The sequence below is a fragment of the Balaenoptera physalus genome (genome assembly GCF_965194825.1).
Source record: "Balaenoptera physalus genome assembly, chromosome: 3".
In the NCBI taxonomy this organism is placed as follows: Eukaryota; Metazoa; Chordata; class Mammalia; order Artiodactyla; family Balaenopteridae; genus Balaenoptera; species Balaenoptera physalus.
In genome coordinates, this window is record NC_138890.1 from 76,592,987 (window position 1) to 76,616,514 (window position 23,528).

The 23,528-nt window shown below is 37.5% G+C and overlaps 2 protein-coding genes across 8 annotated transcripts in view; both read right to left on the minus strand.

The window, feature by feature from the left end:
* SNCAIP (synuclein alpha interacting protein) overlaps positions 1-23,528 on the minus strand; it is a 146,035-nt gene that overhangs the window by 98,943 nt on the left and 23,564 nt on the right. The gene's annotated exons all lie outside the window — the stretch shown is intronic.
* Positions 1-23,528, minus strand: part of ZNF474 (zinc finger protein 474) — a 217,692-nt gene that overhangs the window by 9,107 nt on the left and 185,057 nt on the right. The window lies entirely within an intron of this gene.

Below are 23,528 nucleotides of genomic sequence, written 5' to 3' on the forward strand. Positions count from 1 at the left end.
AATTGTATATTAAGAACTGTTTTTTAAAAACCCTTTAGAGAGTGTATTTAAAGGTTTCAGATAATTTTTAAAATTTAAGTTAGAAGAAAACCTTAAAAAGCCAAGAATCAGACTTAGTTTTAATAGATGTGATTTGTTACAAGGAAGACACAAATTCTTAGCTCTGGATTACCTTACTTCTTATTACATATATCTAGAAGTTTCTCTGAGTTCAAAAGTTCACAGCGACAACTTATAGGGGTCTTAGCTCTGAAGCAAGCCAGAAGGAAAGTGCTGCTTTTAATCAACACTCAGCTATAATCCTTATGCTGAAACATCTCTCCAATCGGTGTGATGTAGAGTGCTGTGAGTTCTTACATTGCCAAGACACTTCTAAAAAGTGTGGTTTCCACCGGGTAAATGAAGAAAAGTTACACAAATAACCTGCAGGTACACACATTCCATATTTCTAACTTTTGGAAAGTGTAGCCTTAGAGAAAAAAAAAAAACATTGTGCATACATCCTAGAGATAAAGGTAGGAAAATGGTTTATCGTGTTAGACAGAGACCAGGAAAAATGTGCTTTTCTCCTGGAAGTCTGATAATGCCTTTATTTGAAGGTTGGAGTCCCCAAAGTGAGACTCTAAGCAGATGAGGTGAAAGACGGCAAATGGAGGGGAATTAAAAAGGATTCCATTATGAAGATTAAAGATTCCCCCCAAGTCTCCCCTTATATATTAAAAAACATATTTTTTAAGCCAGAAATTTAAGCCTATTTTGGGGTATGGAAGGATTGGAGACAAATACTAAAGTGATGAATATATCTCTTCCTGAAAGATATAAGGCTGTTCCTTCCCTCCTTCTTCTTTCCTCCCTTCCTCCCTCTCTTCTTCCTTCCTGCCACCCATTTATTGAGCATCATGTGTCAGACACAGCCATTGAGCATTCAGCAGTGAACAAGCAAGACAGGCTCACTGCCCTAAGAAAACTCATTTTTTACAATATAGTTCCTTGTGTTATACAGTAGGACCTTGTTTTTTATCTATTCTATATATAGTAGTATGTATCTGTTAATCCCAAACTCCTAATTTATCCCTCTCCCATGTTCCCATCTGGTAACCATAAGTTTGTTTTCTATGTCTATGAGTCTGTTTCTGGTTTGTAAATAAGTTTATTTGTATCATATTTTAGATTCCACATATAAGTGATATCATATGGTATTTGTCTTTCTCTGACTTAACTTCACTTAGTATGATAACCTCTAGGTCCATCCATGTTGCTGCAAATGGCATTATTTCATTCTTTTTTATGGCTGAGTAATATTCCAGTGTGTGTGTGTGTGTGTGTGTGTGTGTGTATATATATATATACATGCATATATATGTGTGTGTGTGTATATATATATATATATATATATATATATATATATATATACACACACACACCACATCTTCTTAAAAGAAATGAGAAAACTCATTTTTAATGCAGCATCATACAATAGAACTTTCCGTGATAATGGGAATGTTCTATACCTGCACTGTCTGATATGGTAGCCATGAGCAACAAGTGACTATTGAGCACTTGTAAGGTGGCCAGTGCAACTGAGGAACTCAGTTTTAGATTTTATTTCATTTTAATCTGTTACATTGAAATTTAGAGACTTCCCTGGTGGCACAGCGGATAAGACTCCACACTCCCAGTGCAGGGGGCCCAGGTTCGATCCCTGGTCAGGGAACTAGATCCTACATGCATGCGCAACTAAGAGTTCGCATGCCACAACTAAGGAGCCCATGTGCTGCAACTAAGGAGCTGGTGAGCTGCAACTAAGGAGCCCTCCTGCTACCACTAAGGAGCCAGTGCTCCACACTAAGGAGCCCGCCTGCCACAACTAAGACCCGGTGCAACCAAAAAAAAAAAAGTTTTTTTTAAATAGCCACATGTGGCTAATGGCTACCATGTTGGACAGCACAGTTCCAATGGATTAATCAGACAATAAACAAGTAAATAAATAAGTATAGAAAGTATTTTCAGGTTTGGATAAGTGCAATAAAGAAAAACAGCAGGTTGAGGATGACCAGGGGGAGAAGGTTGGACTTTTTAAATTATGGTGGATAAAGAAAGGCCATTTTCTGTAAGACAAAAGGCAGCAAGGCACACATAATGTGGGGGAAGAGGACTCCAAGTAGAGGAAACTGCAAGTGCAAAAGGCCTGTGGTGAGAGGGAGTGCAGCAGAGAGAGCAGAGAGGTTGGTGTGGAAGAGAACAGGCATGAGTTTGAGGAGGCCAAGTCTGAGAAGCAGGTGGAGGGGTGTGGTGCATGGCCTTATGGCCCATGGAAAGGAGTTCAGAGTTTACTCTGATGTGGAGGGAAGCCAGCGAACGGTTCCAACTGGAGAGTATCATGAGTTAATTTATATTTAATGAGAGTTGACGACCAGCTGGTTGGAGACCAGACTGCAGAAGTGGAAGAGTGGAAACAGCAGTCAGGAGGGAACCATGGAGTCAGGCCTGATGCTCCAGTGGCTTGGCTAGGACCACGCCAGCGCCAGACTCCAATGTCGCAGGAGGGTGGAGCCAACAGGCCTTGGTGATGGATGATGGGTGGTGAGAGTATATGTGTGTGAGAGAAAGGAAAGGAAGAGATCATGGAGGACGATTCCAAAGAGAGTTGTAGAGCTAATCCCAGCATCACCAGACTCCGGGGAGGGAGTGCCATTTGAACCCTTGAACAGTGTGAGAAAAAATGGTGCTCAAACTCCCAGGAGCAGTCAAACCATAAATGCCTTTATCAATATGTCAGGAAGCCTGTGTGTGTGTGTGTGTGTGTGTGTGTGTGTGTGTGTGTGTGTAAAATTTTAAGTAAAATGTGCCCAATTATTTCAGTCCAGTCATAAAGAACTTCTTTAACTTTAGGCATATAAACTGTGTAATCACATTTTAAAAAGGAAGCCAACTCTTGCAACATCTATTGTTGCCAAAATACATTTTGGCATAGTATTAAACACAATCTACATATATTTAAACATGCATAAATGCCACCCACCTTCAAAACCAGTTATTCTAAACCATAATCATATGCTATCTAGTAGGAGAGTTGGGGTACAGACCACTTAAATCTCTCATTACTGTGTTGTTTTCAAGTGTTTAACCCTGGAATTGACAACATATGTTCCCTGACATGTCCATTGGTGTGTTATGCACAGAAAAGCCCTAGAGGGGCCTCATAGATACAATGGTGTCACTGTATGTATGCATTTAACTTAAATTCAACTCTACAGTGAGAGGGAGGAAGAAAGGAAAGCAATTGACATAGCGTGAGAAATTCCACCCCCTATTCCCCTCTACGAATCTAGGCCTGATAATGAACATGAGACTCAAGACAGGAAATTAGCTGTTCCACCCATTGATTTGGTTCCCATTTATTTCATGCTGTGGGGATCTTACCATGTCGGTGCCCTTCTAGTGTTACTTTTTCCTATAATGTGGCCCTACATCATCTGATGTGCAAAGACAAAGCAGTGTCTCCAACGTTGGAGGAAAAATTGACAGCACTGGGCCTATGGGAAGGTGGATTTTAAGGGCAATTTAATGGGCATTCAAGGGTCATTTTGACTAGACATAATTTCTGCCTCATGCCGTGAGTTTATAACCTAATCGCCTTTTAGGATGGGGCTTCACTCTATACCATCATTGGCAGAGAGTTGCTTCAACTTTACTCAGAAGGAAAATCATGAAGGATCTTAATATGACTATCTCTCGGTTTGAAAGAACTTGAAAATCAAGCTTTCTCAAGATTATTTTTAGGGGAGGCCATCCTATATATGAAGGGCATTGACACAAACAAGAGAGAATATACAAATTTTGAGGGGTCTTACCTAATAAATTTATGGCTTATGAAACATGGTTTTAATGAGTTGAGTTTGTTGTGTGTTTATTTATATAACCTGTGGAGAAGTAACAGGAAAGTCCTTGCATGGAATTTGCTTACCTCTCTAGAAATGTCTATGGTATGAGGCTAAACTCTTGAACAAAGAATGTATGTACCCGCCTCACACACGAACTTTTATTCTACTAAAGATTTATATGATCTCAAAACCCAAACATTCCTTTGGAACATAAAACCAGAATTTATATCCTGGCACTTGCAAATTTGGGAGTGATGCCTAGAAAAACAAACATGTTTTCTTTAATTAGCCCTAAAGGAAAAGAAATACAACTGGAAATTAATATTGTTGGTTTTAAAACGCAATAGAAAACATGGTTCATAAACTGCAAAGGAAATCTGAATTTGTCCTATGCTTTACTCTGAAAAAAAAAAAGTATAAAAATAAATAAAAGGCCAGTTGATCTGCTTTAAAAGGGATGTTTCATTTACTGTTTTTGATTAGTTTGTGTTTTTGCTCATGTTTAAACTCCTACTAGGCTGATCATTGAAAATATCATATAACCCTAGTCACATAATGTTAACATGATTATTTCACTATATATCTGCTCCAAGACAATCAGCTCAGTCAGGGCAACTTTCCTTTCAATTGCCTTTGCTGAAAAGTTGCATAAACATCCAAGTCCAGTTAATTCTTTCCATGGGCTTTAAGCCTCATTGACATGCAGATGAGAGCCTGATCAAATGACAAGCCTGGGAGTCTAGTGCTATGAATGAGTTTACCCGCACAGAAATGATGGGGACTCCAGTCTACAGGCCCAGAGGAGGATGCAGCAAGAATTCTCTCTGCTCTCATCAGAGCCTCTCTGGAAGACCAGTGTCTCTTGTAAAGAATAGTAAACTACACACAATTCTCAGAACGTTCTTCCTTGAACATAACAAAACATGCAACAAGTAGAAGTGGGAAGGAGATTCTAGCCTGTGCCTTAACGAAATGAAATGGCCAGCTTTCTGTAATAGGAAGATTAACGTCAATCAAGGAAGTGCAAACTCAAATGTCTATTAGGCAGGGCAGGTCATGTACATGAGTCAGCTAGAAAGCCTGACTTCTAAACTCCACAGGGGCAGGGTCTGGCTGGGTCAATCTGGTTTCCAACTATGTCCCAGCTTCCTGCCCCATAGCTGAGACACAGTACATGCTCAATATATATGCATTCAATAAGTTAATAAATGTTGTCATCAAGTAGTTGTGTAATTTGGGCAAATCACTGTCTTTAGGGGAGCCCTTCTTTTCTTCGCTGCAAAATATGGTGGTTGGGTCATACCAGTGGTTTTCACACTGGCTCTGCCTCACCTCACCTCCATCTTGGGCCCTCTGTACTTTTCCTGCTTTAACTTCAGCAGCTGTCTTTCCCCCCCAGTTACCTTATAATTGTTATAACTATTTTAAGCTTTTGGTTGAAAAGTACACAAATCGTAACTGCACAGCTTAAAGAATTTTCACAAACTGAGTCCATCTCCCTCTTACACCTTATCAGTCACTGCCCGCCCCAACCCTAGCTAACCACTGTCCTGAATTCTAACACAACAGATTGGTTGGCCTTGCTGACTTTATATAAATGGAATCACAAAGTATGTACTCTTGTGTCTGGTTTCTTTTGCTCAACAAGGTGTTTGGAATATTCATCCATACTGTTGTGTATAACTGTTAATTCCTTCCAGCTCTAAAATTCTACTGATACTAACTACTAACCCCATACACAAGAAAAAAAATACTTTTGAAAACATCCAGGGCAATATAACGGATCACAGTAATAAACAGAACCATAAGCAGATAGAGCCTAGGCAATATCATCTTTGTCTATATGTGTGCTAAAGGATTTCCCATGTAGTTGGGGTTCTGTAGCCACAGGGGATGAGGAACTGGAAGCTGGTGATGATTCCAGAACTGTTCTAGATAAAGTTCCCAAGAGCCTACAGTTCTATTAACTGTTCAGTTAGAGCCATAGCATATCAACTATGGTTAACCATATACTTACCTGTAAAGCGAAGTGTAAAGTGAATAGCGTGTAACTCAATTGCATGAAGATAACAAAAGGAAATATTTGTTGAAAAATGGACTAATATCCTCTCTTCAAGGAACTCAGTGGTCCTTGTGGGCATTTGCCCACAATGATTTTTTTCTTGGCTTATAACTATGAGGACTAAAAAGCCCAAATTTTTCTTTTGGCCCCCAGAATGAAACTTTTATTTATTTATTTTTTATATACCTCTTTATTGGAGTGTAATTGCTTTACAATGTTGTGTTAGTTTCTGCTGTGCAACAAAGTGAATCAGCTATATGATTACATATATCTCGGAAGCTAAGCAGGGTCGGGCCTGGTTAGTACTTGGATGAGAGCCTGATTCTTTTTACAAGGTTCGTAGTGGGCAAGAAAAAGCTATCTGGAGAGAGGGAGGAATAGGCAGACACAGAGGATTTAAAGGGCAGTGAAACTACTCTGTATGATGCTGGAATGGTGGACACAGGCCATTATACATTTGTACAAACCCATAAACTGTAGGACACCAAGAGCAAACCCTAAGGTAAACTGTGGACTTTGGGTGATAATGATATGCAAATATAGGGTCATCAATTTTAACAAATGCACAACTCTGGTGAGGGATGCTGATAATGGGGGAGGCTGTGCAGGTATGGGGGCAGGAAGTCTACAGGAAATCTCTGTATCTTCCTCTCAATTTTGCTGTGAATTAAAAATTGCTCTAAAAATAAAGTCTATTAAAAATATTGTGGAAAGTGGGAGAACTGACAAATTTCCAGGAACTTCCCATAAATCATACAATTCTGAAATATTTATATTAATAATTTATACAGTTGTAGCATGAGGAAGGTTGAGAGTCTATTTTTATTAGACAGCTCTTCCCATGAACTTTTACAATAATAACATTTCAAACAAAACTGCTTCTAGCACTTCTCTTTTTATAAGATGAAAGTATAAATCTTTGTGATAGTTCCAGTGTCTCTGAAATCTCAAAAATTGTTTTAGGTGTAAAAGATATCCTGGTAATTTATTTTATTTTATTTTTTCTGCATTTAGGTTCTGAATTTGGGAAGGCAAAATTCAAAAAGTTTTCAGAGAAAATGTAGGCACTTCATTGAGCTAGGATCATGGATGACTTTCAAACAATATTTGGTAACAAGGTAACAAGAAAACATTTAAAAATAATCAGAAATGATAAATAAAACTAAAAAGAAACTTAGTTCTTTCATAAGTGAGAAATTTTTGCCTTTTTTTCTTAGTAATCAAAGATATAATAAGGTCAAAATAAAGCACTTACTTAAGTTTTGCTATCTAGAAAAATAATGAAAAAGTAAATAATAATCTTTGATTTTGTATATAAGAGCGTTAATTAGTAAACCAAAGAAACAAGGCCATCAAATTGAGCAAACTTTTTAAGATTTTAACAATTCTCATACCTTGTTTTCAGACACAGATATTATAAACCAGGGCAAATAATATTTACTTTCCAAGTTCGGTTCTTCTTTAGAACAGAGGACTTAGGAGGTCTGTGAGGTCAAATCTTGTCTCAAAATAATGGTATATGTTCTTTATACTAATATGCAATGCATTAATATCAAATCAATAAATATAAAAGCTATCTGAAATTTTTAAAAGGTTAAAAAACTTTTAAAAACCTCCAAGAACCTTTTCTGTAGGGAGGAACTATTTTCTCATCCTTATATAGAACCATGAAGAAAGGTTTCTAATGTTTATGATCCCACAAAATATTGCAAATCAAAAAAAAAATCACTATAATTCCATATTTACAATTTGCCCTTCAGTAAGAGAAGTAGAAAGCTCAGTAATCAGAGAAGATAACTTAGCAAAAAATTGGATTTTAATCCTATTAATGAGAGCTCAATAGAAATTCCAGTAATTTAAAAGAAGCTATTCAATCTATGGATGTTTTAAAAAAGACATCTTAATAAAAAACATAGTTTTAAAAAATCTCTGGAAACTTTGTGAAGCCCTTTGAGATTTTTATGCAAGCAGTGGTGTAATTTTCTTTGATGACAGTGTAGAACTGGTCATACAAGGAACTCATTTTTCTGGAAGGGATTAGATAAAATCCGATAAGAGGAGCAGAGACAAAAAGGTAATATGTGACTTTCATAGAAATTACCACATGTACCAACTTAATACATTTGGGAAAACATCATAAACAAACACTGAGCATCCAAGATTTTGAAGACTGCACTTTGCCAATCGTTCATAAGGCTTGTTGCTTCCCAAACAGCCATTAGCTCAATCAGACATGCCGGCCTCCTAGAGGATATCGGTGAGTGAGATCACAGTACCTTGCTTTTTGGGAAACAAGAGGTCATCATTGCTATAAATCCTTCCTTTTGAGCAAGGGTATCATCTGGCCTTCTGGTATAAAGCCCACACACTGTATACAAACTCTTTTGGTTTGGGATAGGCTTAGCCAAATTTGCTAAGCAGCCAGCCTTCCCCGATGAGGTCAGTACAACCATCCCAGTTAGAGAGCTGGGTCCAAACACAGACGGAGATGTTACATGCTGCTGATTAGTACCCTTTGTTCAGGCCTGTCTAGGTCCGAATGACATTAGACACAAAACAAAAAAGCTGCTTACTGGCTATGCCAAGTACACAACCACTACAGACGAAATAATGTCTTTAATCAGTCCACATTCTTAATTTTCCTCTGGAATCAAAAAGCACATCTATTAATGGGGGAAAAGATGTAAAATGAGGAGAGAGGACACCACAAAACAAAACTTAGGGCAAAAAAGCATGAAAAAGGATAATACTTTCATATCCAAGAGAACACAACAGTATATATGCTGAATCTATAGAAAAATGTTGGAGGTATAGCAGAGGTAAAATAAGATCTGGGTTACAGTAATTGATGCGCTAGACACGTAGTTAATGTTTCTAAAAAAGCTCTTTAGGAGTAAAGAAAGTAAACAGCACTCAACACTATAAGCAAGAATACGGAATTTCTTAGTTATTACATTGTCTTTGGTGCTCTGGCTTCAGTTAAGCCTCAAGAAATCCCTCAGCACCACCCCAATCTATTCTCCTTACTTCATTGTGAACACCCTGCTCTCATCTCCTCCCTTCTTTTCATCCCACCTTCTCATCTGGGACCCACCTTTTTGTCAGGCTTTGCCAGGAAGTAGTGTGACACTGGTTTGGAGACCTGTCTCATGACCCCATCATACACATTATGTGATCTCTGGCTTCGTTGCACACATAAGCACAAAAAAACTAAAATAACATGGTTTTTGCCCCCAAACCCTTGCAATTAAGGTTGGTCAACGATGAGCTCAATGATGAGCTCAGAGTCTGAGCTAAAACACAGAAAGATGACTTATAAGACTTTCCTAGTAATCGACAATGATTCAGGCAAAACTCTTTAATCATTGTAAACACTTTGTGAGGCATTATTCTTTGTGCACAAAAGAAATGCACAAATCTAAACTGTGATATCTATTTAGTGTGTACTGAAATAAAATAATAATATTAAAAATTTTGTCATCCCAATTAAAAAAATATATTAGCTGAAACTAATTCTGGGAAACTGAATTAAGAAAAAAGAAGAAATTATCTCTATATTTGAAGGGGATTTACACAATTACCTCTCATATTTCTTTCCTCTAAAACATAAAAATCAGCAAACCTATTTATGTATTTGCAAGTCTTTTCAGGTGGGATGGACCTTTGAATTCAGGTATTGCCATGCTTAACTTATTCCAAATTTAGAAATGTGCCATGACCAAGAAAATGCAAATCTTGAAATAAATCTGTACAGAATAAACTTTTATTACAGTTGAATGAAACACTGAGATTCTCCCTGCCATTAGATCCTTTCCATAATTTCCTAACTTCAGAGCTTACTGAGTGTCTACCTAGTATGAGAAAATTGTCATATCCACATGGGGAGAAATATAAGACAGTGGCTCTTTCTAAAGAACATTCAGCTGATGGGGGAGCAAAGGGCTGTGGAAGTTCGGAGGTGATCTACAGGCTGGCCAGGAGGGGCCGTGACATGTAGACAAACAGGACAGTCACAGGCAAGGCAGAGTTTCATCAGAAGTATTCCAGCTCAATGAAGCACCATAGGTTTAGGGAATAAACGGTACACTTAGTGGCTACAGTAGGATGTCTCATGGGAAGGTAGAGCAGAGGAGATTAGAGAAAGTGAGGTATGACAAGTCTGAAGAGATCCTGCCTGCCAGGTCCTTGACCTCTCAGAAACACAGTAGCACTAGGACGTTTTCTCTAAAGAGAGGAAATTACAGCAGGAAAAAAAAAATTAAAGAAATACATAGTTCAAAATACAGTTATATGAGTTATTTTGCTTAAGACTATTCTCTTTCTTGTCAAGAAAGACCTCACATGCTACCATTACTTTTTCAAATTTGACTTATTTAAGGAAAAACCTTAGAACTTTTTAATACATTAGAACAGTGTTAGTAGGAAGAAAATCATATCTATATTCATTTTTTGGTTGTAAAGCGAATTGTTGGCGGTTTTAATACCTTTTTGATGTACTATCAGTGGTACTCACTAGAATCTCATGGGAAGTCTTAAAAAAAAAGTTGCTCTCAAGCTCCAACCCTCAGAGATTCTGATTTAGCTGTTCTGGGACTGGAGCCGGAACATGAGTATTTTTAAAGACTCCTCAAGTAATTTTAAAGTCTGACCAGAGCTGAGAATTACTGTGCTAAATAAATATTTTGAGATGAGATGAATAAATAATTTGGGTTTTTAATGGAGGGAGCAACTGAGGCACACTCTACTCATAATTACTGGTGATGGATAATTCAGAGCGGTGGCTTAATATGACATTTTCATTATCAGAGACAATCTGGTGACAGGAAAAGGCTAAGCCACTTTTTCATTGAAATAGTGAAAAACATCATGCTGGGTTATTATCTTAAATAAATCCATTAAATTTATATCATAAGGGAAAAGTTTTAGCTATAATTCTGGCTATGAACTGGAGTAAAGACTGAATCAAGTGGACATAATTTTTCTTTTCTGACAAAATTATACAGCAGTTCAGCCTAAACTAGAGCTATTATTTCAAAGAATACTCAAAAAAGTCATCAATTTTCCCAAGTGTTTCTCTTACCCTTTGATTCTAAAGTAATTCTCATATGAAACATCTACTTATGTCCTCATCCATTTTTGTTCTCTCATTTTAAATCGTTCGTTGGTCTCACTCTGCCGGATCCTCATCTATCAATGGATTTATATGTGATTCAGGCAGTTTTCCAACATCAGTTTTTTTGAATAATGAATTCTTGCAATCAATTTGTTTTGTTATATGGATTGTCTGAGCACTATATTTTTCACATTGCATTTTTTGGCATTAAATTGTTGTAAGCATCTTACAATCAGTCCAAAACTGATAAATAAAACATTAGCTTGATGAGGGTTTAGAAGGCTACTTTTATAACCAGTAATTTCATCAGTAACTTATTTTCCTCTTATGACAGCTTACCTGGTAACCAAACTGTGAGGACTTAGACAATGAAGACTCTTGTTATCACAACACTTATTTAAGAACATCAGGTAATGAACAACAGTAGTTCTCTAGACCATAATGTTCCAGAAAGTGAAAGCCAGGTTTATAAATCTTTTTTCCCGTTAATGAACAAAGATATCTTAACAAATATGAAGGTATAAACTTTATAAACAGTTATTTCTATGTCCCACATTTCTTTAAGGAACATATAAAATACTTGGAAAATTAAAATTTTTCTATTTGTATACCAATTGTTAATATATTTTGAATGAAAGATATATGTCCCTCAGAATCTGAAATAATGGGGGAATCTCAGAAATTTGAGAAAAATATAAATAGAGTCAATATTTGTAGTATTTTTTACATTTGAAAATCACTTTTAATTTAAGAGGTAAAGACAAAATACATATAATTTGCTTTGCTCATAATATGCTTGGTTATGTTGAATATTCAAAGGATGAGAAAAAGGGGAAATAGGAAGGGAAACATTTTTATTTTTAGTTTTTTAATCAAAATGGCACCAGAGGAAAAATCAGGATGAATGTTTTCCAAATTCAAACTCTTCCTCCCACAAAGAACTTCACAGTTCTATTTTAGATGAAAAAGCATTAGGTATTTCTTTTCACAATATTCTACAGATATGATACAAACAGAACTGTCTGAATATAGAGCTCATCATTCCATGGTGTCACACTGAATGTGTTACTTTACTTAAAAATGTAAAGCATTTCTAGAAATTGATAACTTAATTGATAACTAGAAATTGATAATCAGAAGGGAGACAAAGGAAAATCAATATTTATTTTTTTTCAAATTGAGGATATCTACACATATGTGAAAGTACCAAGGACTTTCAAGTTACCTGGAGAAACAACATATCCTTATACGGCTAGGCTTATGATTTTAGCATGCTCTACACATGTGCGCACATGTGCACACTCACACAAACACACACTATTGTTATCTTTGCAGTCTGTCCTCAAGCACAGAAGCCTGTCAAGAGACAAAAAAAAAAAAAAAAAAATCATTCCCTAAAGCACTCCTACAACCAAAGAAAGCAGAGCTGGTAAGCAGATGTTCTTTGCGGTAAAGATGCTATGATGACCACTTTATCCCAGCAAGCTTTGAAAAGCATTTCTCACACAGACCTTCCAGAAAGCTGTAATATATTACGGATGACAAAGAATTCATAGTCTATCTTTTCAAATAATCTGTGAGTAAAATGAAGAAAGTTAAACAACTTTGGCTTCCTGTAGGTCCTACTGAAGTATATGTCTTTTGCTCCAGCTGCATTAAAACATTGAGTTATCTCTAATCTAATGATAAAAATTAGCTCACTCACATCTGGGAATCATTCCTGCAAAGCTTACCTCAAACTGTGTTCTAATTATTTGGTAATATTGTTAATGTGATTTAAAAAAAAAACCTACACAATCCATCGACAACTGCTTTCATTGTATCCATAATTATATCCATATCATTAGTGCCTCTCAACAATCCCACAGTTCATATATATCTCAGTAATCAATATTATTACTTTCTTTGTGGCTACTAAAAGGTTTTAGAATTGACTTCTCAGCTTTATGCTACTATGGACTGGACATGTCAAAAACAGATCAAATAGATCATTTCAACTCTACCTTCATTTACCCAAATCCCAGGAAGCTATCAGATAAGCAGATAAGAATGTGAAAGTCCTATTATTCAGTGGCTAGCAGGAAGATGTGTATTTAAGTGTCTACTAATTCAGCTGTCTCTGAGATTATCTCTAATAATTTTAGAGTTCTAAAACTCTGTTAGTCCATGAATCTATGCTTTGCAGAAAACAGAAGTTGAGTTCATTGGTCAAACTGCCTCCTATTTGAATGAAGAGAAAAGAGGAAGTTTTATTTTGACTCTGGAAAAATCATCAGCTATTTGAGACAAACTCTATCCCCTCATCTTTAACACTGGAATCCTACTTTTAGCCTCTTCTAGTGATGTTAAGGAGCTTAGAAAATATAAAGCCGCATAGAGCAAATCATGGGATAAATGAAATACATTTTTAAGTTTTAAAAAAGTCTTTGAGAGGATGAATTCTAAAGAACTACAAAAATGCTACCAAACCATACATTGTAAGCCATTCTATTGGATGTCCAAAAGTCACAGGAACATGATTTTCTTAAATCTCTAACACTTCCAGAAAGAGCTGTAGCTGCAGCTATGGGCTGCAGTGGACCATCTCAAGGAAGGAAATCATTAGAAGGCGTGCTTTCCCGGAGGGCAGGTCTAGATCATATTCATCTTTGTATCCCCATATCACCTATCATGATGTTTTGCATGCAATGGAAACTTAATATGTCCACTGATTGAATATATTCCTAAAATGTTCTGCTATCAGACAGAATTTCAGAGAATGGCAGCCCTCTACTCTAGTCCCTCTTCCTTTGTTCCCTGTCACCTCCACTCATCCTATTAACTTTACTATAGTTATAAAACTATACCAAAACCCCTGGCTCCAGACATCGAGCAATGTTATAACCCACGAGGGATAAGATATGGTCATGTTATACCACAAATGGAGGACGGGAATAACACCGGACAGAGAGCATCAGAGAAGGGTCTCAGGCAAGGATGTATCACCTGTATCTCCAACATACTGTGTAAGACTGGGTGAGTCAACTCCTCTCCAAGCCACAGAAAAAAAAAAAAGGAATAGGATAGTTCACTTTGGTTCTTCTACTTCTGTAACTAATCTATGATAAACAGTGCCCAATCCACAGACCTAGGGCTGCCTTGGACTCTTCAGGACTTTACATATATCTCATGAAGCAGGTATGAAAAAAAGAAAAAAAAAAACAGTAATCTTATTAATTATATCGATCCTATGTTTAAAAGTAAGAAACATTAGGTTCTTTGAAAGAACTAAATGGCATTATAATTAAGAAACACGAGGGCACTCTAATCAACCTACAACAAATTTGATATTAACATTTTTTGAAAGATAAATTGTCACGGTCCTTTTGTTGACAGTACTAGTGAATTCTGGCATCTGCCCATGGCCAGGTTGGTTATTCTTGTCATATAAAATTTCAAGTGGTGCTCAGTATACAGCCTGAAGGGGCTGCATTCTTCACCTTGCCTGGCACACATGTCCATAATTCTTCAAGACAAAGACACATTTGGTGGAATGTGTGTCTTTACTATTTGCTAAGCTGACAGCATTTTATCCCATTCATTTCTGGGCCTTATAACTAAGCCAAGGATGTTGTGTCCCATCTTTATGATGAAATGCAAATTTCCTATTAAAGGCAACTACTTCAATTCAAAAGATTGAGGGTAATGGTACTTAAAAACATTTGCAATTGGTTAAATTTAGGGAGCTGAAAAAGTATAAAGAAAAATTTTGAAAATAAAGAATACAAATTTTTAACTCAAAAGATAAATTATTTGCTTTAAATTCCAAACTTCAGTTGTTACTTCTCAAACTACAAAACAAGCATTCCAAGAAATGCTGTACTTGTTCTTCCGTACCTTCCAGTGAAACACATTTTCAGTGGTTGCTTGTACAAGAAATGTTGGTATTTTCCAATTGTTTTCTGACTTCATGCATCATCTGGACTTTCTTTCCTCATTTCCTTACAGCCCAAAGCTTTCTCTTATCTGAAGCCATTGTTGCTTGACATGAAAAATGGACTCTAGTACAACTAATTCCATCAAATGAGGGAAAAACCTAAATCTCAATTATGAAGCAATTAATTATAAAATCATTAGGTAGAATTATTATACTTGAAGCTGTACTTCTTCATTAAAAATTCTCTCAATTTATTTTAAGCTGTATTTGTGATCTGTAATATCCTCACTCTACCTTTACACAGCTAGTGTCTCTAAATAATTGACTCATTTAGTCAACAATTACTCATGGATTGCAAATTATATGCCAGGCATTGATCTATGCTCTGCAGTTATGGTACTGAATAAAACCCAAATTTCCTGCACTCACGTAGCTTATTTTTTCTTATTTTTTTTTCTGATTTTTAAAAAGCAATTTAAAATTTTCTGCCTTAAGGGTAATGTAGCTTACATTTTGATACGGGAGAAGGACAACAAACAATACATCACTTCAGCTGAGACTGGTCCTAGGAGGATAAATAGAGCAGGTGAGGCTGACAGTCACAGGGCTGTGCTATTTTTCTGGTAGGATGACACTGGGGTAAAGGTGTCTGCAAAAACAAGAGAAAGAAACCCATCCTGGCCTTAGACGTTAGCCACATTATCCACTGTAGCTTGGTCAACACCAGAGCTGACATTTTCATCCCTCTCTAACTATGGTTTCTCGTCTGAAAAACCACAGAGCAGTGGTTCTCAGTCTGGGGTGATTTTGCCCCTAGAGGACATTGGGCAATGTCTGGACATTTCTAACTGTCACATGTGGGAGGGGGTTGCTACCCACATGCAGTCGGTAGAGGCCAGAGATGCTGTCAAATATCCTTCAATTCACAGGCACAGCCCACACAGCAATAAGTGATCTGGCCCCAAATGTCAGTAGAACCGCGGATGAGAAGCCCTGCCATAGAGGATGGGGCATGCTTGGCCTTTCCCGAACACTCAATACCTACCAAACAGAAAACAAAAAAAATGGCATATCATTTTTAAAGAATATCTATGCAGAGCTTACTTACAGAACACTTTCAGTGACTCATTAAAGGAAGATATGATTACTAATATTTTATTTCAGTTTAAATAACTGCTTACATATAAAAGTCATCTGTTCCTTCAAATATCCTGTAATTAAAACTTGCACTAATTTCAACAGTCTCCAGTGAAAAAAAGTGTGCCTAATGTAATGATATGTCGCTGCTTGAGTGAAAGGTTTCAGACAGTACTGATTGTCAGGAGGACAGTGAGATGAAGGGGGGACATGAGAAAACTACTTGACTGGCAAGAGTTAAGCTCCATAAGTGAATATTTAGCTATCCACATCTAAGAGGCGAGCAGAAAATAATACTTGGTTGATTTAGTTTGACAGCTAAGTACCTAAGTAGGTTTCAACATGAAAATGTTCAGTTTTTATTGTGTCATCGGAAAACTGGTTGGTATGAAGGACGTGAACATATTTGTTAAAATTACTCTAAGACGCCATCTGCCATGGGATCTTTTCCAATGCAAGTGTAATCACAAGTTTAGGAGGAAAGGAAGAAAAAGACATTCTATTTTGTCCTTACTTAAGGCAAATACAGAGATAGAGTTTCACATATCAATTGCAAAAATCCCCTATACATCTCTAAGATAGGAACAATATATCTTAAACATTCTGCCACTGGAAAAAGAGCACTGCCTGCTTATCATGCTGTCACCATGAAAACAAGTGACAGATGCAGAAGCTAACATTGTGGAATGCATTATATACACTGCTGAGTGAAGAAGACAATTGGGGGGACACAGGCTGTATTAAGGGCATGGGTTCGGGGCCAGGGTTGAGTCCTTTCACCACCAATGACCTGAAGAATAACCACGGCACGTTCCTTAGCCTCTCTATCAGCTCCATTTTCTTCATCTGTAAATTGGGGATAATGATCATCAAAGTGCCCCCCTAGAACTGCCATGAGAATTAAGTGAGACAATGACTGGGGTACTTGCACTTCACTGGACACTCCATAAGGATTCAATCATGACTGACAGCATTATTGATACAACTAGCTGCATCTGGACTGAAATGATCCTGCCTTTTCTTTAGCACCCAAATCCATATCCAGTGATCTGAATCATGTGAGAAATGCCAGCTCTTTGCTTGCCAGAGGCCACTGGATGCTTGCAGTTGCCACTCCCATAGACATTACCTGAGGACCTGAGCAATGGGAGCGGTGACTCCCACTGGGGGGGCACAGAGCGGTGTTGATTCCATTCTTCTATTCTCCGAACCACCCGGCTCAGCCTTCTCTACCCTCAGACTGAGTACTTGGAAAATAAGACAAGAGTGGATCAGCCACTGAGGAGAGGAGTAGAATAGGAGAGAAGGAGAAACCAAAAAATTATAACTTGGAGTGTATTAATCTTGATGGCTAGCAATCAATATCCTGATTACTGTGAGAACATGCAGCTAATGGAGGAGATGTGAGAACACAGCTAAAATGCAAAACATCCCATGCCTCACCGTCCACGCAAGTTCTACTCTCCTAGAGAAAGGGGTGGCTAGATGACAAAAAGCATATTTTGCTTATATTTGCTAGAGGAACTTTCCTAAAGTTTATTTTATACTCCCTTAATTTTTGTTTCTACGACATAATCAAGAAGTAAATTTACGAGTGACAAAGGATTTTAGAAACAGGGAAATTCAGCATGGGGTACTGTTTATTTTATGTGCTAGCTATTCCCACGACACCCCATGTACCTCCTATGCAGTATTTCCAAGATACTGGGGTGGATTTCAAATGGTGGAGCCTGCCTCAGAATAATGCAGTTTCCTCCAGAACCCCAAGAGACAAAGGTGCTTACTGCTCTTCTGAGGAGGCATTAGACAGACCCAAGTTTTAAACAGTGACAAGAGGCATAGACGATCCTACAGTTTTCCAAATAAAAGTGTTAAAAAACCTGCAGGTTCATTGCACTTGTCTGAATTTAGGCAGATTTCATTTAAAACTTGGGACTGGGTTAATTTCCAAAAGATTAATAAATCTGAATCTTTAAATGGTTTGCCTTCTTAAAATACTAAACAGTCGACAGCCTTACCAAACTGGGTAATAGATGGTTTCTATGTTTAAGGTACCATAAAACTATACAAAATGAGCATTCCTATGAATAATGTCGATTTTACATTTCAGAGTATGCACTACCACCTTTTATGCATTACGTAGAAAATGCCAATGACTAAGGGTAGCCAATTCATTTACTGACCATAGAGCGTTACCCTGACGACTGAAAATAAGTTTCAAAATCTTCATCGAGGCCAGGGAATTGAGGCTGCTCAACCTGTAACGTCTGTATACTTCTCTTTCAACACTTTAAAAAGGTACCCTGTCAGTTTTAAGGGAGACAAGGTGCTGATTATCCTCACTGGTTAGCCAAGACATAAAGTAGAAATTTCTGACACCAGAGAATCTAACTTTAACTATGTCCTTCCTTATGGCAGAGCAGGCTCTTGGGGTTGAAAGAAAGGGAGGGGTTTCAGACCAAAAATGCATTAAAAATCGTTTTCTTCCCTCTCAGTCCATGATCGCTTGATTCAATTTATGAATGCCTAATCTCTATTTAAGCTTAAATCCTAAAGTACTAAAACTAATTTATGAAAGCTCTCTTGTAAGAAGCCTGAAAATCAGCTTAATAAACAGGTATTACTCACCATCAGCAAGTACCTAATAAATTTGTCTAGACACAGGTGACGAGGCAGTAAAATTTACTCTAAAATTTCCATGGACCTGTGGGATCATGTGGTTCTCTCGAATAATGAAATATAAGGGTTCACATATTTTAATACAAAGGGTCATTGAAATGATTGTTTATGTTTGTAGCACTAAGTAATAGTAAATATTGAGGACATTATGCACAATTGACAAAGTTGAATACTTTAAGGGCAGATCAACTTTCTAAATTACTTTCATAGCTGCTGTAAATATTTTGAGAAACATTCCCTTGCTTCAAGGTGTCAACACTTCGAATCACTGGTCTTTTACTCGGTGATTCTTAGAATTTATTGATGAAGGAGAGGAACAGAAGCTTCCCTGGTGAGGGAAGGGAGAGGTTTGTGTTGGGAGGCACTGGAATATTTCATCACTCCCTCCACTAATTCCCATTCTCATCCCCCACTTAATTCTTACCAGGTATTCTAGTCCAAATGAGGGGAAAACAGGCTGCTTCTCTGTATTCACATATACAGTCAAGGAACCATACTACAGAGTACTCTTTACATTTGGCTCCTTGGTATTTAAAATAACTCAACTGCAGCTTGACTCCTCCACACCCATCACATGTTTGAGAAGCACAGCAGAATTCCTATGTTCTCTACTGAACAACTGAAATGAAACTCAACACATGGAAAAAACACCTCAGGTGCAACAGGGAAAAGAATCTCCCCACTGTTTCCAACTCTTAAGTAGGCTTTGTACAGCAACTTTTTCTGAACTGCTTGTAAGGGCAATTTACGAGCTCCTGATTACTATAACATATTGTGCTCTCAAAAGGAAAAAGGTAATAGGAGTTTGGCTCCTTGTTGGCATTCCATTTTTTATAAGATTATTATATTGTCGTCAAGCTGGGTTGAGCCTGAAATTAATATAATTAACCTCCTGCTCAGCTACATGCATTTATTTTCCATTTTCATTCATCTTTTCTCTCTGCCCCTGCAGACAGACTTGGAAAGGAAAGTAACCTGTGTTCAGTGGTCTAACACTCATTGTTAGTTCCCAGACTTCTGTTCTAGAAGCCAGTATCAGTCGAATGTGAAAACAACTTGAGAAATCACAAGAGACCCTTCACAGGCGACCGGCTTGCTTTCCACAAATAGCACTTACATTAACTGTTAAAAATGTTACAAAAACATACCAAGGATATCAGACAGACAAATGATCAGATAAAAAACGGGCCACAAAGGCTTAAATCAGGAAAGGAAATCTCATGCTGAGATATAAATGGGAAAGAGGTAATTGGGTGCTCAATTTTGGACCAATCAATAAAAGACAATACCCCAAATGAAACGAGATTCCAACTTCCCGCCCCCCCCCCCCCGCTTCTTTTGGGGCTTAAAAGTACATATACATGGCTTAAACCAAAACACTGGAGGATTTTTCACACTTGAAGAAGAAAAAGTTATCCAAAGTTGGTTCTGATTCCATTTTGAAGATTCTATTAAGATAATTAGTTCCCTACTCAAATTGTATTGGCATTCCATGTATATACAATGCAAGACAACCCAGGACTCCAGTTTCCCATGACTTAGATGGGAATGTGAACATTGGAGGCCTTTGGGCCATATGTAGCCCACATCAGGGATTGATTTGGCCTACTCAGTGTTCTAAAATTAAGGAATTTTACAAAAACATCCATATTTTTGTCTTGTCTTGAACGTCAGACGTGGAGAAACTGGCACTACCTCCTGAATGATCACGAACCCAGCTGCCTCCTTCAGGCCAGGACGCCGCTCAATATGCGAGCTGCCACCACCCCCCTCTGTATAACACCCCAGCCCCCCTGCTGGTGTCCAAGTACCTCCCTGCCTCTGTATGCAGATGACTTACCATCCCTACCCTAGAAGCAGAGGTGCACGTGAATCCTTCTATAAACTCTTATGTTTAGCCCATAAAGAGGTTTTAGGAAATGAACACTCCCTTGAAGACTTAGGCCAGGAGACTCAAATGACATACGAAACCCCATTCAAATACTATGGGGATCTAAAATAACAGTGAAACCTGTAAGTCTTCATTAAATCGTGTATATTATATATGAATTCTCAAGGTATTATATTACTACTTGATTTCTGACTTCACTGTGGGGGGAAGAAAGAGAACTCAAAGCCATCTTTAATTTGGTTCTCATTCATAAACCTTTATCAATTATAAGTGTCAGCATAACTTAATATATGCATGTATAGATATGAAACAGTATTACTGTAGTTCTGTGACCATTTTAATACTCAGAGCAATAAAAAATAATAGTAAATTCTTAGTTGGTCTTGACTGCAGCACTAGTACTGATAATTCAGTTTACAGACATTTAGATTAGTACTGATAACTTGTGGATGTGTATTTTTAAGCTGACTTGTGGTTGTTAATGAACACGCATGCATTCATGATGTATTCAAATCTCTACACGTTTATATACCAATATCCTTCTTTCTGCATTTCAAAAAGCAAACATACTGTCATCTGTTTTCAATATTAAAGTTCCAAATAATTTATAATGCAGAGTTATACAGTATATATGGGACACTGCATCAATCATGCAGAAATATCTGTTCCATCCAACTGTTCCTGAAACCCGCCATTAAATTAAGATTTGAGCTGAAACCAAAGACATATGAATAAAGTAATAGTTGCTTGAGAAAAGACATAAACTACTTCAGATGGAGACTGTCATTTACTTCATTTTATTAAAGAATATATATGACTGAAAATATTACAATGACTTGCCTTATTCCTTTTTTTTACTATAGAAGATGAAATATGATATGAAAATCTGACCAATGTCTTAAAGTCCTTCTGGATTATCTGACACAAGCAGTACCCTATTAAAATAAGCAAAGTAACAAGAGAACCTTGCCTACTTCAATTGTGCTGTCGAAAACAAATCAGAGGAAGCCAACTGTCATACAGCAATGGAAATGTGTCATTTGTAACCTGATTCAAGTGTGGGGATCAGTCAACCGTATTTTCTCAAAATATTGAACACAGTGTAAAAGAACATAGTTGAGGCACTCTAATCAAATGAGAAGCCCACAGGAAGTTATTCTAATTTAAATGAGGTTTAAACTCATTTCAAAAGTCACATACTTCAAGTGTATATATTTATAGTTCTCCTAGTAGCCCCCTAAATGATTTCTTTCTACTGGTTCCAGAATCCCCTCATCATAAATGAAATGATTATAATGTAGGGTCATTCAAAGTTTGGTTTGTTTCTGTACTTACTATACACACACACAAACACACATCTCTTTCCCCATATTGATCTCACTGAAAGGGGAATCAAGCATGGGATTTGGAATCAGTACACCCAGTGTTACCTCTGACTCCTAACCATATTTTAGCACCATGAATTTCCTTTACCCACTAACACATCTAGTAAATGGGGGCAGAAGTACAGGGCAGAAATCATCCCAGAAGGGACCCGTTTTCACAGGATGCTGGTCCACTGTCATCGGCACCCCAGTCCTGGTAAGTGGGGATAAAAATATTTGCCTTTTACCTACAGAAATTGTCTCAAGGGTCAAAAGCAATAAACACTCAGTTTAAATACCAGATTTCTGAGGTTTGTGAGGACAAAACCTGTGTAAGGAAACATGGTTAAAACTAGGGTAGAAAGTTATCCACTGAAGCAGAAAATCTTTGGCTAAGGTTCGACCACTAGAACCAACAATACAGCATGGGATCCTAAAAAGGGCTTTGATTTGGATGGACTTAGCTTAGAGTCATGACTGTACCACTATCTGTGTGATCTCAGACAAGTCACTTAACCCATCCGAGTCTGTTTATTTATCAGCAGAATCAGAACAGAACCTCCCTCTCAGGGGAGATACACAGATTAAATGATAGGTTCCGCTCCTAATACAGTGCACAAGACTAAAAGTAGCTCATCCTATTTATCTATTACACACTCTTGCACACACATGTGCATTCTCTTGATAACCAGTATATAGCTAAATACACGACCTCTTCCCTCTCCTATGCAAAAAAAGACATTCAAATAAAATTTCTCTTAGCTTCATTTCCTTGTAAAATGAGGCTTCTGTGGTAACACTATATATAACTTAAATGTAAACAATAAGATGTAGATATTATTTTTTATTATTTCCATTTCCTTCTTAAAATTTCAAAATATTTTAGCCATTTATTATAGAGGGCACTGTTGTTCCCAGTTCAGAACTGAAGGACATCATTCCCAGTTGCAGGGAATGATGCTGCCGGACAGCTCTCCGCTGTCCTCTTCCCTGGGAATTGCCCCTGGCTAGAAAGCCTCTCCACTCTCCACGTGTTGGCTGAGGCCTTTGGTAAGACTGCATCAGAGCCCAACTTCTTCTGCCCGCTCCTGCTTCCTTCCCTTCCTTCCGCAGGTGTTGATCCCAAGAGCACTCTCTAATAAACTTCCTGCATGGAGTCTATTTCCCAGAGGTCCCAACGTGCAACAGTTACAAGCCAGAGTAACCGTTTGCCAAAACTAGTGTGCATTAAAGGTTACTGAGGTCAGGCTTCCTGCAACATCCTAAATGCAGCACCTTTTACTTTTCATAAGAACTGGCGCATCTGCTGTCTCTACAACTACAAATGGGGACTTTTGATTGAGGAAGATGAGAGGAAAAAAATGAAAACAGATTAATTTAGCCAAATAATTAGTTTTGCTTATTTGATCCCGGAATCAAACAGTTAATTGAACTGAGCAGTTGCTTCGGCATTGTAAAGACAAAGCCCTACATGTGGCGTAT